We start from the raw sequence: 25,206 nt of genomic DNA on the forward strand, positions 1-25,206 counted from the left end.
CAAGTAATGTACACACAATTTCCATTTTAAGTCTTGTAAATCCTACCTTACATAACAGCAGTCTAACATACTCAATGCCAACTGTATTTGGTATCACTGAGAACAGTGATACTATGTCAAGAGTTACAAAGCACATTTCACTGGTCAGATTTATACTCCTAGACCAGCTATAGAAATCACTTAAAAGAATTTCAGCATCTTTCAGGACTGAAGCTATGTTGTCCAACACTGGTCTCAAAGTTTTTCTACAAATATGGATAAGGATTCAGTGACCCATCCTTTGCTGGACACTATGGGATGCATAGGTTGATCATGCATAGACTTTTGGACATTTGGTAGTCCATACAAAATGGATATGACAAGATTTTCAACTGTAAAATGTTCAAACAAATTACGATTAATCAAACTTATCATATGTAAGCAATGCACAACAAAATGAAATATATGGAAGGCCCGGCACTGACTCCTGTGGAATCCCACTAGTGACAGGTCTGCTAGTTGAGGTATATCCCCAACTTTAACTGAGTGTAATCTGTCAGTAAGCCATTTAGCAACCCACCAGATGAGATAAGGGTTGATATTCAACTTGGAGAGTTTATCGCGTCTATATCATATTATCATATGATGTAAATAGCGAACGCTATTTCATCGTACCGATAATATCGAAACAAAATATCAAACAAATGGAACAGCAAATTTTTTCCCAGGGAAAACAATTCGCTGCTCTATAAAAATAAAAAAAAAAAACTTAAACACAAATTTAAGTGGGGGGCTTTGCACCCCACACCCACCCATGTGGGGGGCTGTGCCCCCCCACACCCCCTACTTAAATATACCAACTCTGAGATTGCACCATAGTGGAGGAAATGGCAAAGTCCTAAAGAGGGCCCACCAAATTTTTTCCCTTGGAAAAAATTTGATGTTCCATGACTTCACTATTTCGCCATTTCGACAGTATCAGATTGACTAAATAGCATTTGCTATTTAGTCCATTCAATAGTGGCATATACACTCAGTTTATCAATGATGCCCAAATATGGGATTGTATTGAAGAACTCGGCTAAATCAAGGTAGGCTGTACGCACAGATTTGCCTTCGTCTATGGCTCTGGTGATGTTTTAAAGAAGTCTACCAGGTATAACAGGCATGGCCTGCCTTTGACAAAACCAAACTGTGTCAGATCAAGGGTTTGGAGGTCATCTATATCTTTATTTATAAGGTCCATGATGGTTTGTTCCATGGCCTTACAAATAAGGCAGATTACCTTCTGGGTCTGTGGTTCCCAGGGTCTGTTGCTGTACCCTCTTTATGAAGGTGGATGACAGTTGCTGTTTTCCATTCAGCATGGACAAAACCAGGTCTCAGGCTGTGGTTGAACAGAGCACCTAATGGAATTAGCTAACTTGTGTTTTAGATCATTAAAAACCCAACCTGAGATGCCATCCAGTCCCATGAAAGCTGTGTTTTTGGCCTTGGAGAGAGCATTAATGACTTGCACTTTGGAGATAAGATGCAAGGTGGGGGAGATGTAGAGGGAATGCTTTGTGAAATGTTTGGAGGGGGGGTGAAATTTTTGCCAGACCTGTTGGCTAACAAGTTAGCTATTTTCTCAGGATCAGTGTGTGTGATGCCAACCACAGCTAGTTCACCACATGTCCTGGTCCTACCTTTTATGTTACGGATACAACTGAAGAATGCCTAAAGGTTATCCTTAGCTATGGTTGCTAATTTTTTTTTGAAGTTGCCCTTAGAGGATTGTACAAGTTGTCTTATTTGTTTGTTCAAGCAGAGGAGGGTGTTCTTCCAGTGCTGGGACTTCTCTTTTTTATTGTTAGAGAGAAACCTCTTCATCTTGTTGTATAACTTATTAATGCTAGATGTCCACCAGGGAGGCTTGTTATTTCTTGAGGATCTTGTTTTGATCCTATCAGGTACAGCTATGTTAATACATCTATGTAAGTGTTTGTACAGAGCATTTGTATAAACCTTAGTATAGTTGTCAATGCCATCTGTGGGAACAGGAGCTTGGAAATTATGTATGCTATCCCTTAGGAAGGTATAATTAGCTTTGGTGAAATTTTTTAGCCTGATTTCACCTAAGAGGGGTTCAGGTGTTATAGCTACTTCAAATGTGACTAATTTGTGATCAGGTTTAACCAGTGAGGGTCCTATACTTGTGGTGGTGCAGTGGTCACTCATGTTGGTGAGGACCAGGTTGAGAATATTTGAGCCCCTTGTGGGGTTACATACTATTTGTTCCAGGGCATTATTGTTAACAAAGTCCAAGAACCTTTGTGTGACTATGTTGGTACTTGTATACATTTCCCAATCAATGTAGGGAGTGTTTGTAATTTGACTGACTCAAGTAGGTTCAAATAAGCAGCATGGGTATCTTGGTTCATTGAAGGGGGTCTATAGCTAATGATGACTAGAAGGAGGGTCTTACCTACAGTTAGTTGCACTTGGAGTAACTCCATGGAGTTTTCCTGTCTAACCAATCTAGAGGTGTATTTATCTTTGATGAAGATAGATACTCCTCCTCCTTTGGTTCTCACATCATTTTGCGGTCTGAAAGTGTGAAAGGTATTGTAGCCTTGGAAGGCCGAGGTACTCTCTGCAGCCATGAATCAAGTTTCTGTGAATGAACAGATGTCAACATCCTCCAAGGAAAGGAGTGCTTCCAGAGAGTGCAGTTTCAGATTTAAACTCCTAGCGTTTAGCAACACAACCTTTAATTTATTTGTGGGTGATATTTTCATGTTGGAAACTTTGCTCTTGAGACCTTCACTAAAAAGGCACTATGGGGGAGGCAAATACCTTAGCCAGTAACCAAAAGCCTCGAGGTGACAGGTGAAGACCATCTCTGGCAAAGCAGCATGATCCATCAACCATGTCATCTCAGGCTAAAAGGAACTGGATCCCCTTAGAATGAGACCAGAAAGTAAGTCGATTGTTGAAGTCAATCTTGCTGTGAGGTGACAGCTTTACCTGCTGTACCAATGTGCCACCCAAATTAAACATTATAAGAAACAAAAATAGTACAATAAGTTACAGATACACAGATAATTCCACCTCATTGGGCAACGTGTTATAGCTCTGGTACAAGAAAAAGGGTATGAATTATAATACTTCAAATTCAAATAATTCAAAGTTGTACAAGATTCATTGCATTAGATTCCATGTTCATGGCTGCTTACACAAATTTAGCTTTTATAGAATACTAAACCACCGCAAGGGTTGAGTGAACAACCAAAAACTAAAAAAACAAAATTCACTGAAGACCACAGAAGACCAACAGGTTTTATCGCATTGTATTTTAATATCTGCTTTTGTATCAAACTTCATCAGAAAAAAACACAAAAATTGTACATCCTATTTAAATACACACTCACAGCTCATTAAAACAGTCTCATGATCTATAAAACTATAACACAATTAATCTAACCATAGTAACCCTTTAGTTTCCTATTAGCTAACTAACATTTTATGTTAATACGTTCAATTAAACCTGGTGGGCTATCTGCTCGCAATTGTATTTGCCAAAATGCTTCCCTAGTCTCCACCAGGTTCTTAAAATCCCCTCCTCTTTTATCATAAATAACTTGTTCTAAAGCAGTAAAACAGATTTTTTTAAATTACTACAAACACTTGGATGTTTATATAAAACATTATTCATGTCTTTCTTTTTTATTGCATTCAAGTGCTCTTTAACTCTATCACTTAATTTCCAAGTCATCATACCAACATAAAATGAATCGCAATTTTAACACAGGGCAATGTATATAACTCAAGTAGATTCACAGTTACATTTAATATTTAAATTTATATTATATGATAAATGAGACAAAATAATAAAGGGTCCTTCATAAATAAACCTGCAGGCATTACATTTATTACATTTGTTCCTTTCTTTTTATTAGTATGTATAATTTCTGTTTTTGTATCAGATCTCTCCAATAATTGTTTTATACTATAATTCTTTGTACTAACGAATCTAGGTGTATTCCCTAAAATCTGTCCCAAATCTCTGTGTCCATTTATAATTCTCCAATTGTCACTAATTATTTTCTTAATAAAAGGGGCATCTACAAACATATCTATTATACACTATGGAGCTTGATTATTTGCATTTGCCTCTGTCAAACTATTCTTTTTCTCAAAACCATGCATTAGTATAGGAAAAAATTGAGTATATCTCTTATTTTTGATTTCCTTAACTGTTTCTTCTGATAAATTCAACAGATAAACTCTATCCAAAAAGAGAGAAGTAATAAAATTAACTTCTTTCTCAAATATTGCATCATTGTTGATCATATGTGATGCTCCTACATACTGTCCTCTAGGTATGTTCCATTTCATATAACTAGGATGGTTGCTTGACCAATGTAAGTAACCATTTGAAAAAGTATTTTTGCTATGAATATTACTTTCAACTACCTTCTTTACTGAATCCCACTTTAGTTCTACATCTAACAAGTTCACTTGATGTCCACTAGAACTTAATGTGAAGGACAAAAAACAGAGGTACTATTTAAATTTCTTAAAAAACTAACATTATCAATTTCACCTTTTACAATAAAATATAAATAATCTACAAATCTGTTATAAAAGATGATACTGGAAAAGTCTTAAATATTTGGCAGAGGTTCATTTTCCCATCAACTAAATACCAAATTTGCATATGCTGGGAAGGTTGCTGCCCCATCACTGCTCCTTTTATTTGTCTATAGTATTTGTCATGAAATAAAAAAAAAATATTTTCCGAAACAATCTCTAGAAGTTTACATTAAACTTCAAAGGTATCTACCCTTATTTTCCCATATTTGTTCAAATAATTGTTTACATTTTTCCAAACAGAACATCGTAGCCATGAAAGTGAACCAAACTTACGTATTACAAGGTTAACATATGCCAATGGCTAAATATACAGCCAATGGCATAAAAAAACATGCACAACACATAAAAAATAACATTTAATGTCATGGCCACACTAATGCAAAGTACAACCGCAGGGCATGTGTGCGCAAATGGGAACACAAGGAAAATATATACAGATGTCATAAAATTGCAATGTAACACAAATCATGATTTCGCCATAATAGTCAATGGTATGCATGCTACAAAACAACCAAGGTGCAAGGGTTGCTAAGGGTCTGTGACAGTGTTCTGCGCAGTAACTATGAATTAGTAGTCAATGCCATGCAAATGAGGCAAGTAATACTGAATCGCAAATTTCCCGCCGGCCTAAGGATGTACCATACGGTGCAGTGGTACAACACCGAGGAGTGGCCTGGAGGTATACATGACATCAGCAGTGGGGTGTGCCACCATAGCTGTAAGCACATTGGAGCATTGCTAATTCGGGTTGCCAGTTGCTAAGCAGAGCCACAGGATAGGGGTGTGGATGTAGCCATAGCATTGCTTAGCTGAGAGCACACATGGTGACTGAAAGCACATGTGTACGTGGATGACAATGTGCTCGAAACCCGGTAAATGGCTGCACGCGGCACGCACCACAGTTGAAACAGGAAGGTTACAGGAAGACAATAAGGAAATGCCGCAGTAGGGTAATTGGAGTACAACTGAGTAATTAACACCTTTTAACTCACAGTAGGACATTGATGGTAGCTAACAAGGCTGCTAGTAGCAACCTGCAGAACAGGGTAGGGGAGGTGCTGGATTGCAAAGAAAAGAGAACTGTCACCGCAAAGCAAACCTGCAGTAGATCGGCTATAGAACACATTTTGCAACACAATCCTGGGTTGGGAAAGTACAAAACAAGAAAGCAGGCTGCTGGATGCATGCCTGACAATGGGAGGGGAATTGTTATGAAAAGAGAAGTCAAGGGCAAGAGGTGATCAACGTCAGCTAAATGTAATTCAACACCAAAGGCACCACAATAGCAGTACCTGCGGTAAAACACATAAGTAAGATACCCTTCAGCTCTGATTGTACATACACACCCTATGACATCATCAGTGTCCAAAACACAATAGTATAAAGTGTGAAGGCACCTCACACACACTCGTGTATTCCCAAACACTGCACCATCAGTGTAAACAGACGGGGAACTTTTATAATGTACTTGTTGGGAGCTGCCATAGCTGTGATTCATCATCATGTGTTGGAGACTGAAGGTGGTGTGGAGGATGATGCTGACAACCACCTCAGGCCCTGGAGGAGGAGAAGAGTGTTCAGACCAAGGGTAGCCTACCAGGGGCTAGATGATCTGGAGATAGTAGAGCATTACAGGGTGGACAGGGACATCATACAGCAAATCGTTGAGCTGTGCTGGCCATGCCTCAGAGCCAGAAACAACAGAGGGAAACCCATCCCAGTGGACACGAAGGTATGTGCAAGCTTGAGAATACTAGCCACATGTACCTTTCAAAGGTCAACTGGAGATATCATGGGGATCTCACAGGCATCAGCATCCAGGGTACTCCACCAGTTCCTGGATGCCATGTTACCACATGCCAATGAGCATATATACTTCCTCTGAACTCAGGAGGAGTTGGCCAGCAATATGCGCCTCTTCCACCATGTGGCAGACTACCTAGAGGTACTGGGTGCAATAGACTGCATGCACATCCATATCAAGTCACCAGGCAGTGAGCATGGTAGGCGCTACATAAACTGCAAGGGATACCACTCCATCAACTGCCAGGTCATGTGCAATGCCCAGGGCATTATCACAGATGTGTGTGCTAGCAGCCCTGGAAGCTACCATGACTCCAACATCTGGCATGCCTCACAACTGTACCAGGTATTTGTCAGGGAGGACATCCCATATGGCTACCTTCTGGGGGATGCTGGCTATGCATTGGAGCTGTGGATGATGACTCCCATCAGAAATGCACACACACCCATGCAAGAACGCCATAATGAGGCACATGCACAAACCAGAATCCTCATAGAGCATGTGTTTGGGATGCTGAAATCATGGTTCTGTTGCTTGGACATATCTGGTGGAGCCTTACAGTACTCTCCAGGCACATGTGCCCACATCTTCATAGTATGTGCCATGCTACATAATATGATCCTGTGGAAACAGCTGCAGCAGGGACAAAATGGTGAAGGCCCTCCCAGCCCACAGCAATTGATAAGGGCATCACAGGCACAGAGGGATTCAGACCACAAACACCCTGTGCCAGCCCCAGTAGGCAGATGGAGGCATGCCCAATATGTCCATGCCTTGGCAAAGAGGGAACGTATAGCACATACACTGACAGTGTAGACCCCTATGGACTGACACACTTCTCCAGCTGCACACACAGTAAAATGGATGGCACACACACACGACCACCTGTAAATTGTCATGTAGAGGTGGTCTACTGTGTGCTTCCTACATAGGCAGCCTTCAACATAGCAAAATTAATTTAAAATGGGTGGTGAAAGCCAAACACACTCTGGCTAGGCTTATAAATGCCCTAGGGCAGATAGCCTAGTATGAACCTATGAACCTATGAACACAACAGCTAAGGGTACAAGGTAAGTCAACACCTGAACAGTAAATTAAGCTAACAGCATGTGTTGATACTGTATATATAGGTTCCTAGGTACATTGGTAGGTACATGCCTGATTGTCAGAGGCCATTCATCAGCCTAGCCAAAATGTGTCTGTTGTCACCACCCCATTGATTAACTAACTGTCCCTCTGTGGAGCAGAGCCAATTGTGGGATCCCTGGGGTGTAACCACTGTTCCCCACCCACTCTGCAAGGATTCCCTGGTGTGTTAATGAGGGGCTCCATATAATGTACTCAGGGATGTAGTTCCAAAGCATGGGGAGTACCCATGACAGGTATCTGTCACCCCAGCATTCTCCAGTTATGGTTGTGGCAAGGTGTAGCACATTACAGTGTGTGGCTCACTATGACATGGATTCCCATAGCTGGAGCACATCCATTAAGTATCACTTGGACATAGCATTAATAGGTATCATCCATATGTAAACTAACTAAGTTACACATTTGTTTGCAGTATGGAGGAACAGCCGTAGTACAGTCCACATACTAAACACCATAACACTTGTACATATCCCAGATGCCCCAATGGTAAAGCCACTGACTGTCTCGTGCATGTTCCCGGTTCCACGACCTGCAAGGGCTGTTATGTAATTTCAATATCCCGAATAATGGATGTTGGATGCAGGTCATTAGAGCACATTTAAGCACATGTTAGCGGGTTTATGCGCCGGAAAGTGCCGGTAAGCGTAGTTTAAACATGACTGCACAGATATGCGCAAAACAGGTCTAAGCTTTGCTGAATATCATGCAGAACATGGGAAAAGCTAGCCAGAACCGCTGAACTCTGTGTTATTCACCCTTGTACTAATAGTGCCTGCTCTGAGAGGTAAAACGACCATTGCCAGGAGTAGAACACGCAACTATGTACACAATCACCTACCACTAAGCTACCTGAGATGTACCAACGGCAGGTGTGTATTGTGACAGGTTAAAACACAAAAGGGCAGAGTTCGGGAAATAGTATACACCGCCATGTACCCAATGAAAGGTGTGTTCTCTCTCTCTCTCTCTCTCTATATATATATATATATATATATATATATATATATGAATATACATATAGCGATAGAAAGGGTGATAGAGACATATATGTTGATATATACGGATATACATATATATGCAAATATATAGATAGGTTAACAACATGTACACAACCATGGAGGTACATATAAATAGGATACTACCAAATACTGAATGCTTTACATACCGACATGCGTAATCACAAGGCTTAAAGACTGAAAGACCACAGTACCGGAACACTGGAACCGCGAGTACTATTATCATGATGTTAAGGGACATTTAGTTAGTGCTTCTTGCGCTGCAGTCCAGGTAGGTACTGTGTTTAACTGTGTTTCTGATTGCTGTAGTGTGTGTAAGTGTGTGTTCTGCATGTGGTGTGTGTTTCCGTGGGACTGTAATGTGTGTGTGTGTGTGTGTGTGTGTGTGTGTGTGTGTGTGTGTGTGTGTGTGTGTGTTTGCTTCATTTGTCTGTTCGTGCTATCTCAGAGGTAGATTATTACAGTAGGTGTTGTGTGGGGGGTGCAGCTACCCACATGGGGTGTTTATGGGGCATGGCCACCTGGCCATACGTAGTGTAGGATGGTTTGTTTGGATGTGATGGGTAGCAGTGTGTCTGTGTGTGTGTTCTGTATTTGTGTTAGTTCCAGGAGTTTGACTGTCACGAGTTTGAGTGTTCGGTATTGTGGGGTTTGGGAGTCTGTGAATGGTAATGTGGTTGTTGGAAGTGTGTGCATTCCTGAATCCATGGGTATGCCATATACAGCAGTTGAAGGCTTCAGATATGTGCACAACATGGAACATAGCAATCACACATTCCACCACGACCGAACATTATGAACACAGGATATGGAGACTATATTATAGCAATAACCCAAGCCTGGGTGTGGGTAATGCTGGATTTACCCACAGTTGTCTTTGTTTGGTCACTCGGGCTTCACCCTTGTGAACAAACCACACCAACCATGGGTAAATTCACCATTAAGAAAACGTAGTATGCTGAAGATAATCCAAAAAAACACACGGAATGTTGAGTAAAATACTTTATGAAACGCAAAGCTTTCGGGAAGAACCCTTTCTCAATACTGAATACAGTTTTGAGAAAGGGTTCTTCCCGAAAGCTTTGCGTTTCATAAAGTGTTTTATTCAACATTCCGTGTGTTTTTTTAAATTCACCATTACCCACACCCAGGCATGGGTTATTGCTATAATACACTACTACAAATATGTGCTATGGACATGAGCTAAACATAGGGTTACCACCTGTCCACCTTACGAGGGGCAGTCTCTGTGCGCTAGTGTCCTGACCAAAATGAGTACAGATACTAATGTCCTACAATCTTGAGACGTTCTGCATGTTCCATAGTTAATGTAATGGTTGCATAAAATAGTCATCTGTATCAAACATACCTACATGTAACAAGAAACAGGATAAGCAAGTAAACCGCTACAAGAATATAAGCTTTTATATAGGCATATATGTAAAGTTCTATACTTTGTACTGACCGTGGGTATGTGTCGGCCTCTAAAATCTGATGTGTGTCCTGCAAATGTCCCACTATGGCCATTTGAAAAGGTGGCAACCCAAGCCAAAGAGGTTCAGTCACCAACACAACTCCAATGAGTGCAAATATCTGTGACAGAAATACATGAGACAGCTTTCATGTAGTAACATTTCATTACATACCGATGTATTTCCAAAGGGATTGAAGGACCAACATCACCTGCTGCATGCTATATAGGAATCAATTAACAATGGCTTAATGAATAAGCCTGCAATAACCATAGTATTAGTCTACTAAATGATAGGTCTTCAATTAGGGAAGGAGCCCTCACACACATACGGAATATGTATAAATGCAGTTCCTACACACCTTCATCTGCTATGTACACCCACCTACATCTCCCCCACACCCGAAACAATTACAATGCAGTCTGTAATAACATCACAAACAACCACTCACTCTATGACATCTGCAGAAGCCTTAACATACCTTGTGAGAGACACACTATAATGGCCCCATGTGAAATCATTGCTGTTGTAGAATGGTACAGACGCCAATGTTATAGGGTTTGTTTGCAATAATCCCGTATCATACGGCTGATATAACAGCTGCACTCACATGTAGAACTACACCTCTAGCCGTTACACACAATCCACAGGGGCCATGAAGTTAATATATCTCTGTGTCTCTCCATATAGCTGTTGCAATTCATCACAAACAACACATCCAGGCCGTCTTCCTCAAAGGTAGGGCAAAGGGACAATGCCCAAGTGGAGTATTCAATTATACCCCACTGTTGCTATGTAATTGGCTAATGGAGTAGCTGCACAGCTGATGTGCATGTAATCATCTACTCCGGAACACCAATTTGTGGCAGGATACCACATGTTACTGGTATCTACATATAAAAGGATGGCTTGTCATACATTCAAACAGTATGTACATACGAGAAAACCATTAAAACAGAAAAGGAATAGGACTGATATTATCGTCAACTCGGACTACTAAGAAGGTATGTAGAACACTCAGTATGTTAGTGTATGTAGTGCCTGTTCTGTATTAATGAAAGTGTATGCAATGCATATAGTGGGAAAAGGTATTATGTAGTGATGTATTGTTGAGCATAGTAATGCTCATAGAAATTGTGTGTACTGCTATGGGCCACAAGGTAAACACCTCATACACCACAAGGGATGCTACATAAGGACTTTAAACACAACAATTACACTCCAGCCACTGTCAGTAGCAGGGTTTGTCCAACAAGTACGTGCCATAACAGGGGATAGTATATGTTGATAACAGTAGGCATATGTATGGGCTTATAACTGAGAATAACATGTCTAAAGTGGTTCTGCTGTGCAATTATGATTTGCATTATGGGATATTGTTGCAAAAATGTGAAATGTACAGTATTGTAGGTAGATATGTCTAGCATTTTACATAGCATTACTGTTATATTATGCAAACATCAGGTATGTTTATTGGCATGTACAATGCACAATAACAGGATACATATGACTTGTAGTCAGCAGACAGTGTATCAGCATGATAGCTAATTGAAATGGAAGAGCTAGTCAATTATTCATGCACAAAGGACATGTAATAGCTTCATAGGTTCATAGTTAGGTTCTATGCTGTCTGGCCAAGTCCATTCGTAAGCCTAACTACAGTGTTATCATTTGCTGCACCTCCCTAGGTTAGGGTCCTGTGCCTGTGAACAGCAGAGCCATTCATTTCCTGCACCTCTGTACAGCAGAGCCACTGCAGTGATCCCTGGCATGCATGTCTGTCTCCCATCCACCCATCGACGTATCTCTTGAAGAGTGCTAGTGAGGGTCCCTGCCTGATGTACATAGGAATCATGTTCCAAAGCATGGTGAGTGTCTGGGTCAGGAATGTATCCCTCCAGCACATCCTAGTCATCATTGCATTTAGGTACATATCCCAGAGCATGTGGCTCTCAGTGGCTTTTGCTTATGTGGAGCATATCCATCAATATTTTTTTGGACATGGGCCTTGTATGTTCAGCAGAGATCACCTCTGAGCATGCAGTATGCAAATGAGTACAGTCAGGGTTTCTGTAGTTGGCCTGTATACGTCATTCTTTGGAGGTCAGTAATCCTCTTGGTGTGGTAATGTTGTGGTATTTAAAGCCATTGCTGTTGTCTCCTAAGGTACATCCCAAATGGGGTGTTGTACCCTTTGATGTGTTTCATAAGTCATGAGCAGAGAGGTACAATGGCTGCCCATTAGAGATTAGGGTGGCCACGTAGAAGGATATCCATGCCACCTTGGCAATATGGTTATCAAAAGAGTGGGTGTTATCTACTTGGGTTCTAAGATCCCTTATTATATCTTGTGTATGTAGGGGACTACCACCTATGTGATAGTCAGCGGGTGATTGGTGTAATCCAAAGGGGATGTCTATGCACTTTGTGGCATGCAGCTTGAGGCCATGTTATTGACACCAGGTATCCGTCCCAGTGACACTCTTATGGAGAGTGTCTGTATCAGCTGGTGAATCAGTCATGCCCCCTAGTATGCAGTCGTCTGCAAACCTATTCAGGATAAGTCTGTCTGTGCTAGCCTGTACCTCAGAGAAGTATATACCGAACATGAGGGGCCCTATAATCAAGGACTGGGGGACACCAATTGTAACTTATTTACAGTAGGAACTAGGGTATGCTACTCTCACTGTGTGGGTTCTGTCCTTGAGCCACTTTGCATAACATCTCGTGACATAGGGGTTGATGTGCAGGTGGATGTGTATGTTGACAATACCAGAATGGGAAACGGTGTTGAAAGCCTTTGAGAGGACAAGGTAGGCTGTGTGGACCTCCTTACCCTCATCTACTGCCTTGGTAACTGTCTCAAAGTACTCCACCAGGTTTAGGAGTCATGGTCTAGCCCTAACAAATCCAAACTGGGTGGGATCAAAGGTTTGAAGGCCACCAATGTCTCTGTGAATGAGATCCATGATGATGTTCTCCATAGCCTTGCAGAACAGTCTAGTCAAGCGTATAGGGTAATAGTTCCCCTGGTCCATTGTGGTGCCACCTTTGTGGAGTGTGATAACTATTGCTGTGTGCCATTCAGGGGCCACAATGCCTGATGCAAGGCTATTAGTGAATTTGATGCCCAAGTGGGGAGCCATTTCATTCTGAAGTTCGTGTAAATCGCAGCCTGGGATGTTGTACGGTCACATGGATTCTGTGTTCCTGGCTTTAGAGAGTGCAGCTTTGAACTGCGGAGTTGTGACCACAGGGACTCTGCATTGTTCCTGTATAGATTTGGGCCCTTTAGGGTGTGAGAGTGGTGTAAAGTTAGCACTGAGGATGTTGCCAATATCAGTCGGTTCTGTAATGTTCATGGCTAACTGCTGTATGTCAGAGCAGATGTGGGTATCGCCATCGAGAGTAGTGACATCCCTCTAGAATGCATTGTGGTAGTCCTTGGAATGAGTCACAGTAATGTTTACATAGCTAGCTTTGGAGGGTGTGATAAGGGATCTCAGATTCCTACTGAAGCTGACCAGGGAGCTACCCCACTCATGGGATTGTACTCTACTTTGCAACAGTCTCCTCCTTCTGTTATACATTATGTCCATGGCAGTGGACCACCAGAGTGGCATCCATTTTCTGGTGGGTACCATCATGGCTCTGTTTGGGATAGCATGATCCATGCAGTCATATAAGTGCTAATTAAGTGCAGTTATATATGATTCAGCGGTTGTAACTGTATTGTCCATCTGCACGGGTGTCATGATGTTTGCTACTGCTGTCATAAGAAGCCTGAAGTTGGCTTTGAAGAAATATTGTACTGTGTTTTCCATAAAGGGTGTGGTGCTGGGATGTGGATAACAAAGGTGATTAGCGTACGTTCGGATCTGAACAATGAAGAGATAACCCCAGGTGTGAAACACCAGTCACACATGTTGGTAATGTCCAGGTCTAGGATATTGTTGGTCCTGGTGGTGGTGTGGATAGGTTGATCCAGCCAATTGGAGGTTATGAATCCCAGAAAGCATTGGCCTAATGTGACGGTACATGAGTAGGTATCTCAGTTAATGGTGGGGTAGTGTCAGTCGCACATCAGTAGTTTCTGCTTGAACCATACTTTCCAGTACACCAAGAAGTGAGGACTGTGGGGTATGGTGTGAAATCTGTAGCAAGCTACAATTTGTATAGCAGTTATGGCCACAGTTAGTTGCACTTGGATTACCTCTGATGCATTGTGCTAAACAACCAGCCTGGAGGTGTGTATATCCTTGGGAAATATGGACACACATCCGCCGTGGGTGTTCCGGTCCTGGTTACATGACTGAAAGGTGTGGTCTGAGTAATAGCCTGTTAGTGCAGGGGTGCTCTCAGGAGCCTAGAAGCAGGTCCCAGTCACTGCAGAGATATCAAAGTGATCCATTACAAGGAGTGCCTCGGATGAGTGTGTTTGAGATGAAGATGTCAAGCATTGAGTAGCATTACCCTCAGGCTTTGCTTGCCTGTTCCTGTTCTGGTGGTGAATATGTTATTTGGACCATGCCTAAAACAGGCACTATAGGAGCAGCAAGAGCCTTAGATGTTATCCATAATCCCATGGCAGACAGGTACAGGCCATCTGTGCCAAAGCATCGTGTTCTGTTGACCATGTCATTCAAAGCAGACAGATACTGGATACCCTTGGAATGACACCAGAAGCATAGCCAACTGTTGAAGTGAATAATTCAGTCCTTGTACTGCATTATCAGTCTGGACGAATGCCGAATGCTTCTCAGGGCTAGAGCGATACCTGCCTGGGCTACAAGATCGGAGCGCTATTCCATGTCTCTGTACATGTAGTCCAGGAAGTTACATCTCAGGGCATTCACACTAACATGGAGAATGACACAGTCATATTGTACCTGTTGAGGAGTGACATGAGTGCATAGGTTATGTTGTGGATCCTGTTACCCAACAGCCAGCTGAAAGTGACTATCACCTTGTGTAGCCTGCTGAGTTGGACATCAGTGTGACCGCCTATAGAGTCACCTATGACTAGTTTGTTGGGTACGTTATGTCGCCCTATTGGCTGTAGTTGATGGGCATACTGAGTCTGTGGGCTATAAGTAATTGGTGTTGTGTTGGGTGATGGGGGCTGCCTGCATTTCTGATTTGGAGTTCTCTGTTGCCTAGACAGAGTAGTAATGAGAGGCTCCGCAAATGTTGTAGTCTTACTATGTGTGGCCTGTGGTGGTGGAGATCTAGTGAGACTATGTGTTGAGTGTGGTGTGGTGCAAATGTTTAACATCCCCACATGATTGTCAGGTTCAGTCTGGGTTGGAGAGAGCTTTACCTCCAGCATGGCTACATATGTGCATCTCCCACAGGTTGTAGTGTTGTATGTTAGGAGGGGAGCATTGACTGTGTACATGAGACAATTTCTATATTGCCTCATGATGCCCATATTCATCATATAGACAGGCAATAACACTGGGAATTGACACTTGGACATGCCTGAATATTTAACTATTTCCCACTAGATATGTGAGGAAAGTGTGTACAACAGTTGTTTTACTCTAAGTAAGCGGGAAATGTAAGTACAAACAGTGTTTACCTGTAGGTAATGAGGAGGATTGAGTGCTACAGTAATTAGTAGCTCATGAAGTGCTTACATGTTCTGAACAAGGGCTGAGCATGAATAAGCAATACAGATAGGGTGTTGGATAACATAAACACACTGCCCCCCCCAACAGGTACACAATCACATATCCATGAATACTACAGAGCCCCTGTAACCATAACTATGATGGTACAAGCTGCACTCAGGCTGCATGTGACCTGTCCACATCCCTCGTTGTATTATACACATATGGCAAAACAGTTTGCTCTACACATGCACATCATGTAAAACATAGCTTCATGTCAGTCTGTGAAAACACTGAATGGTGCACACCAACAGTTATCACAACCCACAAAGTGGAGACACCACTCATAATGGGAGGCACTGCACTATTACCCTGCTGATTCTGGTCTGAAAGTCCATGAACCTTAATCAACATATATGTTGTTAGTAGTACAGATGTAGATGACAGTACGGATGATTTCACACTGCATATCATACCTGTGACAGGTCATAGGACATCATCACCCAAACTGTGTTCCACCTACACTCAGTATACTAGATGTACCTTTGTATGTCACAGGAGTGTTCTGCCAGTGGACTGTTGACAGAACCAACACTACAAAAGGTGTCTGAGTGATATGTGCATATCACACCAGTGGCAGCTACAGTAAAAAGGGTTAATTTGTTGTACTCCCCCTCGTAGCCACATACCACACAGACAAATGGGAGGCCTCTGCGTATGTAAGTATGTGAATGGCTGTGACCTAGGAGCAATAGCTGATTCAGTGTTGTGGACAACATACAGAATGGGCTTTGTGGGTGAGGTGTGTGACATATGTGCACAATCTGACAGCTGCATATTGCATTGTCACCGCTAGGTTAATAACCCTGTACCCATGAACTACCACCTAGGCAGCGGTCAACATAATGGACACTGTGTGTAAGGGATGCTGCTGTGAAGTTTATCTCCCTGAACTAGTGACATCACCAAGCCTATTAGGTAGTCATAGGAGGCAACTCTAGTCATGACAAGGTGCCTTCCATGAACATGGAGATCATTGTACAGCTATACTCATCACTCAAGTGACCAATATCGTATCACATATCACCTTTAAGGGGTATTGCCCATGTTTAGATGGGCAACACCAGCCTTCACAATCCTCATCTCCACTATGTAGCATGATGCTAACCCTGAATAAAGACATGTCCAACACTGTGATGTTGGACATGCTACATGTACATATCCTGATCTGAAATACATCCATCATGGACATCCACCTTCCTAGTACAAGGATTGCCACATGCTGGACAGATCCTTGTGCCATACTCGTTACATACTCCTGCCATACTATGCAACCCTGTCCAGCAAAGCTGCACATTTCACCTCTGTCAGACATGGTGTGATGACCGCATGGTAGATGTATCATTAACCGTCTGGATCAGTTATGTGGCACTGCTTCACTTGGCACCAGAAACATGGCTGTCATCTACAGCTAGAAAACCTTACATCCTACACTCGTACATGGCTCAGGGCATACACACTACTACATGACCTTGGCCGTACATGCTATAGTTGATAGCCATCCCTGCAAATACCATCCGGCTAGCCATTGTCCCATGTGTATCACATGTACAACACAGGCGATACCTGGCAGGATGTTGAACTGCTGTACAGTGCCGTGTAGATGTATATGGCAAAACACATGCATATAAAGGCTTCCATGTGCATGTCTGCATTGTCACAGGTCATGTCCATTAAGCCAGTGTATGTGTTGATATGTGACATATACACAGCATCAAGGTCAACAGCATTAATGTGGACACATCCAGGCATGTGCTGATAGGTAAGAACACCAGTACAGGCAAACAGACATGCCCACATCAAGACAGCATCCACATGAACTATGAGCAATGTAATCAGGTGACACACATATATGTTGATAATATCCAGTCCCCATTGGGTGTCACATGTGTGTGACATAAACATGTCAGTGTTGTCAGTGTCATGAAGATTTGCAAAGACAACTGTTAATATGTACTAAATGTAATACACATGTATGTGCAGCTGTATCTCTGTGCATCTCTGAGATACTGTGACCTGTCTCCATCATTATGTCTTCCAGATATGCCTCGAGCAAGGCTCCCAGCCTATACCCCCTTGCAGGATGAGGCCCTTATACCTTACCTCCAAGACAACTATGATGTCTTATTTAGCGATGTGCCACAGCATGTACAGCAGTGTGATGACCTGTGGCAGGAACTTCGTAGGAGGGTTAATGATGTGGGTGTCCATAACCGCACATACCAGTAGGTGCGCAGACACTGCATTGACCTAATCAGACATGCAAAACAGCATGCAAATGCAATCGCCAGGGAACAAGGTACAACAGGTGGTGGGCCACCAACCCAGCCCCTATTCACATGTATCGAGGAGCTACTGGTCAACCTGGGGACACTATCAGAACAGCATCCACAAACCCTAGCTGCCATCGTGGAGGTGGGTGTCTCTCAACCACCGAGCCTGGAGTTGCCTTGTAAGTCACTACTGCACATATAACTATTATATCCCATTTAGTCGCATGTGTCACTGTACAATATGTAATGTAACATCATATGCAAGGCATGTATACACACATACCGCATACTATAGTATGCTACTCTGTGTATGCATACATGTGCATACTCCATAGTATATCCTATTGTACTGGCAAATGTGTTAACATGCACATTGCACCCTGTAGCTGTCATACAGTCATGGATAATGATCATACTGCTGTGTCACCCCTATATAGGTACCTCTGGCATTCTGCAGAGACAGCAGGCTGTTGCAGGTGAGACAGTTATAAGTATCAGGCATGTTAATGCACAGATCTATTCACCATGTGGCCAGTTAACACATGTACACATAATGTATGGTCTGGTCATAATATACAGGTCACATCTTTAATCCATCACACTGGCTACCCATGTGCAATACTTACAAACTAAGTGAAACACCGACATGAAACCACAGAAACTGTCATTGCTAGATGTGTGGACAGCTGTGCATACAACAGTGGAGGTGTTGTTCAATGTAAGAATATGTATTATACATCAGAATAACACATGTGGGGTACACAAACAGTACTACACAGTGAGCTGGAGTATGGGCAGCCCACAGGATTCACCATTGTGGAATATGCCCCTGCAATGAGTGCACACATTGTGATGTGCCATCTGACATGTCCATGACATGTAGTGGTCCGGCTGTAACATTGTCTCACTATCCCATAAAACATACCCCACATACCAAACATAGAACCCTTTGTCTGCAAAACCCTGTGGACAGTGGAGTATCTGACATCTATGGGTGTATGTCATATGGGACAACACAGACATGTGAGATAGATGGACATCACAACCGTTTGGCCAACACATGTTCACACATGGCCATGGAGGATGGCCAGAGACATGTAGCAACACACAGTAGATGTGATGTGTTTGTGTGTACACCCTGTTGTACATTGGCTACACATGGTCCAACTATAGCCTTTGTTGAATGGTTATATTGCAGATGTGGAACACTGGACATCCTACAAGCCTGTGCACAGCTTGTGGAGGCATCACTTAATTCGACCACATAATATGTGTTGAACATCATGACTGTGTCACAGCATGACAGTAGTCACCTGTACAGCATCCACTTACATACACAGACAACCACATCAGGCCACAGATACAGTACATTTCCCTTGCTGCTGTTGGATATCACTGTCAGCCGTGCACCTTGTGTGTGTGGTACACAAATGTCATGTGGGACATGGTGTATTGACAAGCCTGCCATGTGTGGACATGGTTGCCTGGCAGCTAAGATATGTTAGCAGATGTGCAGGGGTGTCATCCGTATGTCCTTCGGTGACCTGTCACACATTACACATCATGGTTTAGTGTGTATACACCTCAGCGACGTAGGTCAGAATCCACAGTATACATGTATTGTGTATGCACACAGTCATGGCTATGCACTATGTGTGTAATCCACAGTGTATAGCAATAGAGATGCCTCATGATTCCATGCAATGACACTGTGTCTGTACTTAACACTGTATAGCAATATAGACGCCTCATAATACCCTTCAATGGTAATGCACATCTGCTAAAAGTGCATTTTATCTGTAGGGCATACAGACAACACTGCAATGTGACACCATTACACCACTGTACATGTGTCAGAACACCATTGTTTCAAACATGTATGCATGCCAATGCACCCATCAGCAGATTACATGTCATACTACATGTTAATGTCAAGGTCATATGCCTCACATCAGCCATGTGTACTGTTAACCTGTGCTGGTCCACATGGTGTAACACAGGGATGCATGCTTACTACCATGATTGTGTGAAATCCATGGCTTCTGCTATGACACATGCTTGCTGTTGTGTGCAACCCAGGGATATATGATAACTACCACTATTATTGGCTGAGCTGCATGCCGTCTGCGGTATCACATGCATGTTGCATGCCTTCTGTCAAATCACTTGCATGGTGTGTGTGTGTGTGTGTGTGTGTTTGTGTGTGTGTGCACGCGTGTGTGTCTGTATTGTAATGTAGAGTCTTTGTTTGCCTTCACAGGTGATGTAGGTGCATTACCCTCCTGTGGTCCATCTGATGTTAGTGTCCCCACAGACTCTAGCAGTGATGATGAACATATGCTTGAGGCACAGGTAGGGTTGTCAGGGGCTGAATCTGTGCCATTAGTTGCCATTCCACCTATATCCCCCTCATCCCCACACACAGTTCTCATGCCAACACATACCCCATCACCAGTGGCCATAGAGGAAGGACAGTTAGTATGTGGTAGCTTGGAACAGGAACGTGTGGTAGCTACAGAAGGTGTGTATTCACACCATGGTGTCAGTCAAATGACTGGAGATGTGCCACACAGGCATGTGGCCAGTGCTGCTCGTAGGAGTACCTCTGGCCGACATGCCCCTGCAGGACAGAGCGCAGCAGCTGGTGTTACCAGACACATGTTTCAGACTGTAATGGCGGCACAGGCACGTGCTGAATGGCAGAACAAAGAAGGGCCAAGGCTTCAGAGGGCTGCTATCCGTTCTTTAAATGACAACATCCAGGCATTGGGAAATGCTCAACAGCAGATTGCTGATGTTTTGTACAGATGATTGGTGACATGGTTGGAATCCTTGACCGTGGCATGACAATCCATGAGCATGAGCTGTCTGTGCTGGAACATCTGGTAGGAGTGAAGCGTACGGCACATGGACGTAGGCCAGCTACATCACCTGGTGCAGGTCTACGTGAACGAGCTACCTCACATGCCTGCTCCCATAGTGGCGGTAGCAGCAGCAGTGCAGCTGGTGCTGTGCTGTCCACACCAGGACACAGCAGGCCACGTGGACGTGGCCCTGGATGGTCCCAATGGGGACATGTTTCCAGTTGACATGTGTCATCAGACAGTACCCAATCTGTACCTCTGCCTGGTAGTGCCCGTGCCACCCCTGGCAGTTAAGGTCACTTGTCCATGGCCGGACACTGTGAGCTGTAAATCCTGATCTGTACAGTCTGGAGCTGTCAACAATACCCCTGTGTAGGCCAGACACATGGCAGAACTGTGTGCACACATACACGCACACACCAGAAACATCTGTAGGGCACCGCAACACTCACATGCATAACAACCACACATGGCCAATTAGATCACAGGCCCTAACCCACACACATGATGTCATCCACTGGTGTAGCCTAGGCCCCTGGCAAACATTATCACCCTGTGCATATGATGATGCCTGTGCCGCATCCCTGTCATCCACACCATTGGTGCAGGAACATGCTCATATGGTCTGATGCACAGGGTGAACAGAATAGGAAGATAAATGTAGATTACAATTGTTGTGTACTGTTAACACGCAGCAGACATACCATGTAGTACAGGTTTAGAATGCATTGTTTTCTGTTCACAGTATGTGTCTTGGTAACAACAATAACAGCATGTTGGTAATGATGTCCTGCTTCTCTCCTTCAGGTCTAATTGCATGTGCCATTGAGTACCAGTGTTTGCAGTTTCCCATGTGTAAATGTGGACTACTCACAGGCATGTGTGGCAATACCAGCATGCTATACATAGATTCAACCTCACTGTTAGAAAGGCTTTCATTCTAAAGATGTTTACACATCTACTGATCCAGGAGCATGTGAGCTGTGTACTAAGCTATGGTGGCTAGAGATGTGACATCCATACTGGGTGGCATCACAGGTACAGTTACATGGAGCGGGGAGTTTACATAGCAGTCTAGCTGATGACAAAGGTAGAGGCCAGTTGATAGCTTGAGGCCTCACTGTGTAGCAGTAATACACATTCACATTAAAGGATGAGAACACACACACACACACACACACACACACACACACACACACACACACACACACACACACACACACACACACAGGTATTTGCACACATGTATTCAGACACAGTAGCACGCCCACACTCACGGGGTCAATGACACTGTAACAGACACACACACTTGATAGTGTTGAGGTGAGGACCCCTGCCTATGTGGTAATCACCATTACAGTACTGTGCACCCACATGATGCAACACAGAGAATGAACATGTACAGGCAGTCAGTAATGCCTAAGATCTATGGCATCAACAGGGTAGTAGATTGCATCACCTGGATGGTAACATACATCCTCATTCCATGGACCAGACAGCCATACATACACACACACACACACACACACACACACACACACACACACACACACACTGTGGAGTCCACAATTGAATGCACCTATGTCATGCACATACAGATAGCTCACATGTGTGTGATACACACCCCACCCCTGCCTATGTCTTGCTTTCTACACTGCAGTATGTACAGATGTCTACAACAGTGTACAGGGGTGTGTAACAATTGGGATGTATCCCCCACCATACATGGCATATATGGACACACAAGCAAACACACATGGCAGTACTGTGAATCAAACACCTGCTATCTTATGATACATATGACAGACATGCAGCAGTATTGCCCGCATTACAATGTGTACCGATGCTTTCTTTGGCAATTGTGCTGATATATGCACATGGGAGGTCTTAAGTGTTACAGGTGTCAAGTGATTTACAGTCAGTGACACCCTGACTGCTGTGTAGGTTGTATGTCTTCCCCTTCAATTAACAGAAACATAGCTTAGTGTTTGCACATGTTATGGTAGGATGGCTTGTGACATACCTGTGAGCTGTCTTCAGCAAACATACATCTGCAAAGTTGGCCCAACACTTTATGTCCACACATCCATCCATACCTGATGTCCATCTTACCATACTGTTAGTATTTCACCATATACAGTTGGGAATGATGGGGCTGCATTGCAACTGCATGTTGTATTAAGACACAGATCACCTGCAAACATCAGCTACTGCACACACATGGTAGCTGAATGCACACCACTACATGTACATGTGTGCAGGTCCTACATTCCCGTCATTTAGCCATGTTTGTAGGCATTGCAATTGGTAGACGTGTGATTACATACATGACACATGGACTGTTGTATGATATGATAGTTGTCATGGGTAACCAGTACAGAGGGAATGTTAACTCAGTCAACATTGCTATCACATCTTATGTACTGTTAGCTTTCAACAGCCATGGACCTACCTTCCATGTGCATGTGTGTAATTGCTGTAGCCACCTGTCTGCATGAAGGACAGCAACAGCTATGCTATGTACATATGTGTTGTGTGTGTGTGGGGTATGTACATATCCACGGCAGATGCATGTATGTCATATGCAAACATGAGTGTGTTTACTGGTGTATAGCAACAGTCATCTGTTACAGCTGTATATGACCCAGGGCCCCTGTTATGTGTACAGCTGACCTGGTTATGAACAGTGGTATTATTGCATTGCATAACACATGATGCAAATGTGTCAGTACATGGGTAGTCTGCACAGTTGCTGTAGAGCTAGGTATAGTCTACTGGTTATGGGTCACATGGTGTTGTACTAATATATGTTTTGCCACATGTAGGGATGTATGTTGCTGTCCAAGGACATGTTGATGTCTGAAGGCTACATCCTAAAATGCGGCTTTTGACTCTGTGATCTGCACCTGACACATCTGTGATGGCTTTTGAGGGTGTACTGGTCAGTACATGTGAGTGGCCTTCATGTACGTGGGGACACCACCACCTGGAGGGGTCCGTAATGGTGTTATGGCCCACATGTCTGTATCTGAGGTATACGGTGGTAGTGCTATTGTGCACAACTGAGCCTTCAGCCAGGTGTTCCTCACTGCACAGATGTCAGTATTCCCCATTGTTGGATCTAGATTGGCAGCTGTGATTACAAACGCTACACATCTAGCACTGTTTAGCATACACATACAATACAGTTGTCCTCTAGGTGTCAGGGTGTTAACCTGGTCTCAGGACATTTGTCTATGAATGGCACTATATGGGCGAAGTAGCCACCCCTGGCAGGACATCACCACGGGTGATATTAGTGTGCCAGGTTTAGATTGGTACATCTAAGGTGACGGACAGCAGCAGACGTTGTGTAGAAGACCGGTGTCAGATATATGTATTGCAGCATTCATGCAAACAATGACAACTATCGACACACTGTGCCCTTCCGTGTTTAGAATCAGAGTGCATACAAAACAGCCCTTTGCTAATAAGTGTGTGAGCATGCCCAGTATGACGTTGTGTAGATGGACGCATAGTGCATTCCAAACGGACGTGTGCTACTAAGTGTGTGAGCATGCCCAGTGATACCTTGAATCGGTTATGTGCCTCTATGTGTATGGGCATGGCCATTGTAACCCTGTATAGTGATAGTGGTTGTCCAGGCAAAAGATGGCCATACCCCACTTCAGGATGGATTCCTACATTGAACACACTGGTTCACGGGTATGTACATCGTAACTGCCAGCATCCATGTCGATGTCCGCATTCTTAGAAGGTCATATTGACAGTCTTGAAAGGTGTAGTGTCTGTGGCACGTCTCGTATCTATGTAGTGTTGTAATAGTGGTCCGTAGATAGGCAGTTGTCCTGATCACACCACTGGCGTGTGTTTGTCTCCACCTGCTTGGGGACAGTAATATGCTTTTAGACTGCTCACACTCCATACAATCCCTATCGGCATCTTTTCCACTGCTGATGATGTCACCCACCTAGTAGTATGCCTCTGGGAGTGCTGTTTCCCAGTAATCTCGGTAGTGCATTCTGTAACTGAGTAATGCTGTAGTGTGATAATGTAGTTAGGTCTGTGTTCTAATCCCAGCCATGTCAATTATGTGTGTGTTTCCATCTGCCTGGGACAGATTAATGCTTTTAGACTGCTCATACTCCATAAATCCCTATCGGCGACTTTTCCATTGCTGATGATGTCACCCACCTAGAAGTATGCCTCTGGGAGTGCTGTGTTCCAGTAATCTCGGTAGCATGTTCTGTAACTGTGTAATGCTGTAGTGTGATAAGATAGTTAAGTCTGTGTTCTAATCCCAGCCATGCCGATTGTGTATGCTACCATCAGCCTGGGA

Source organism: Protopterus annectens, chromosome 2.part1, assembly GCF_019279795.1.
Source record: "Protopterus annectens isolate FY-2018-M chromosome 2.part1, PAN1.0, whole genome shotgun sequence".
Taxonomy (NCBI): Eukaryota; Metazoa; Chordata; order Ceratodontiformes; family Protopteridae; genus Protopterus; species Protopterus annectens.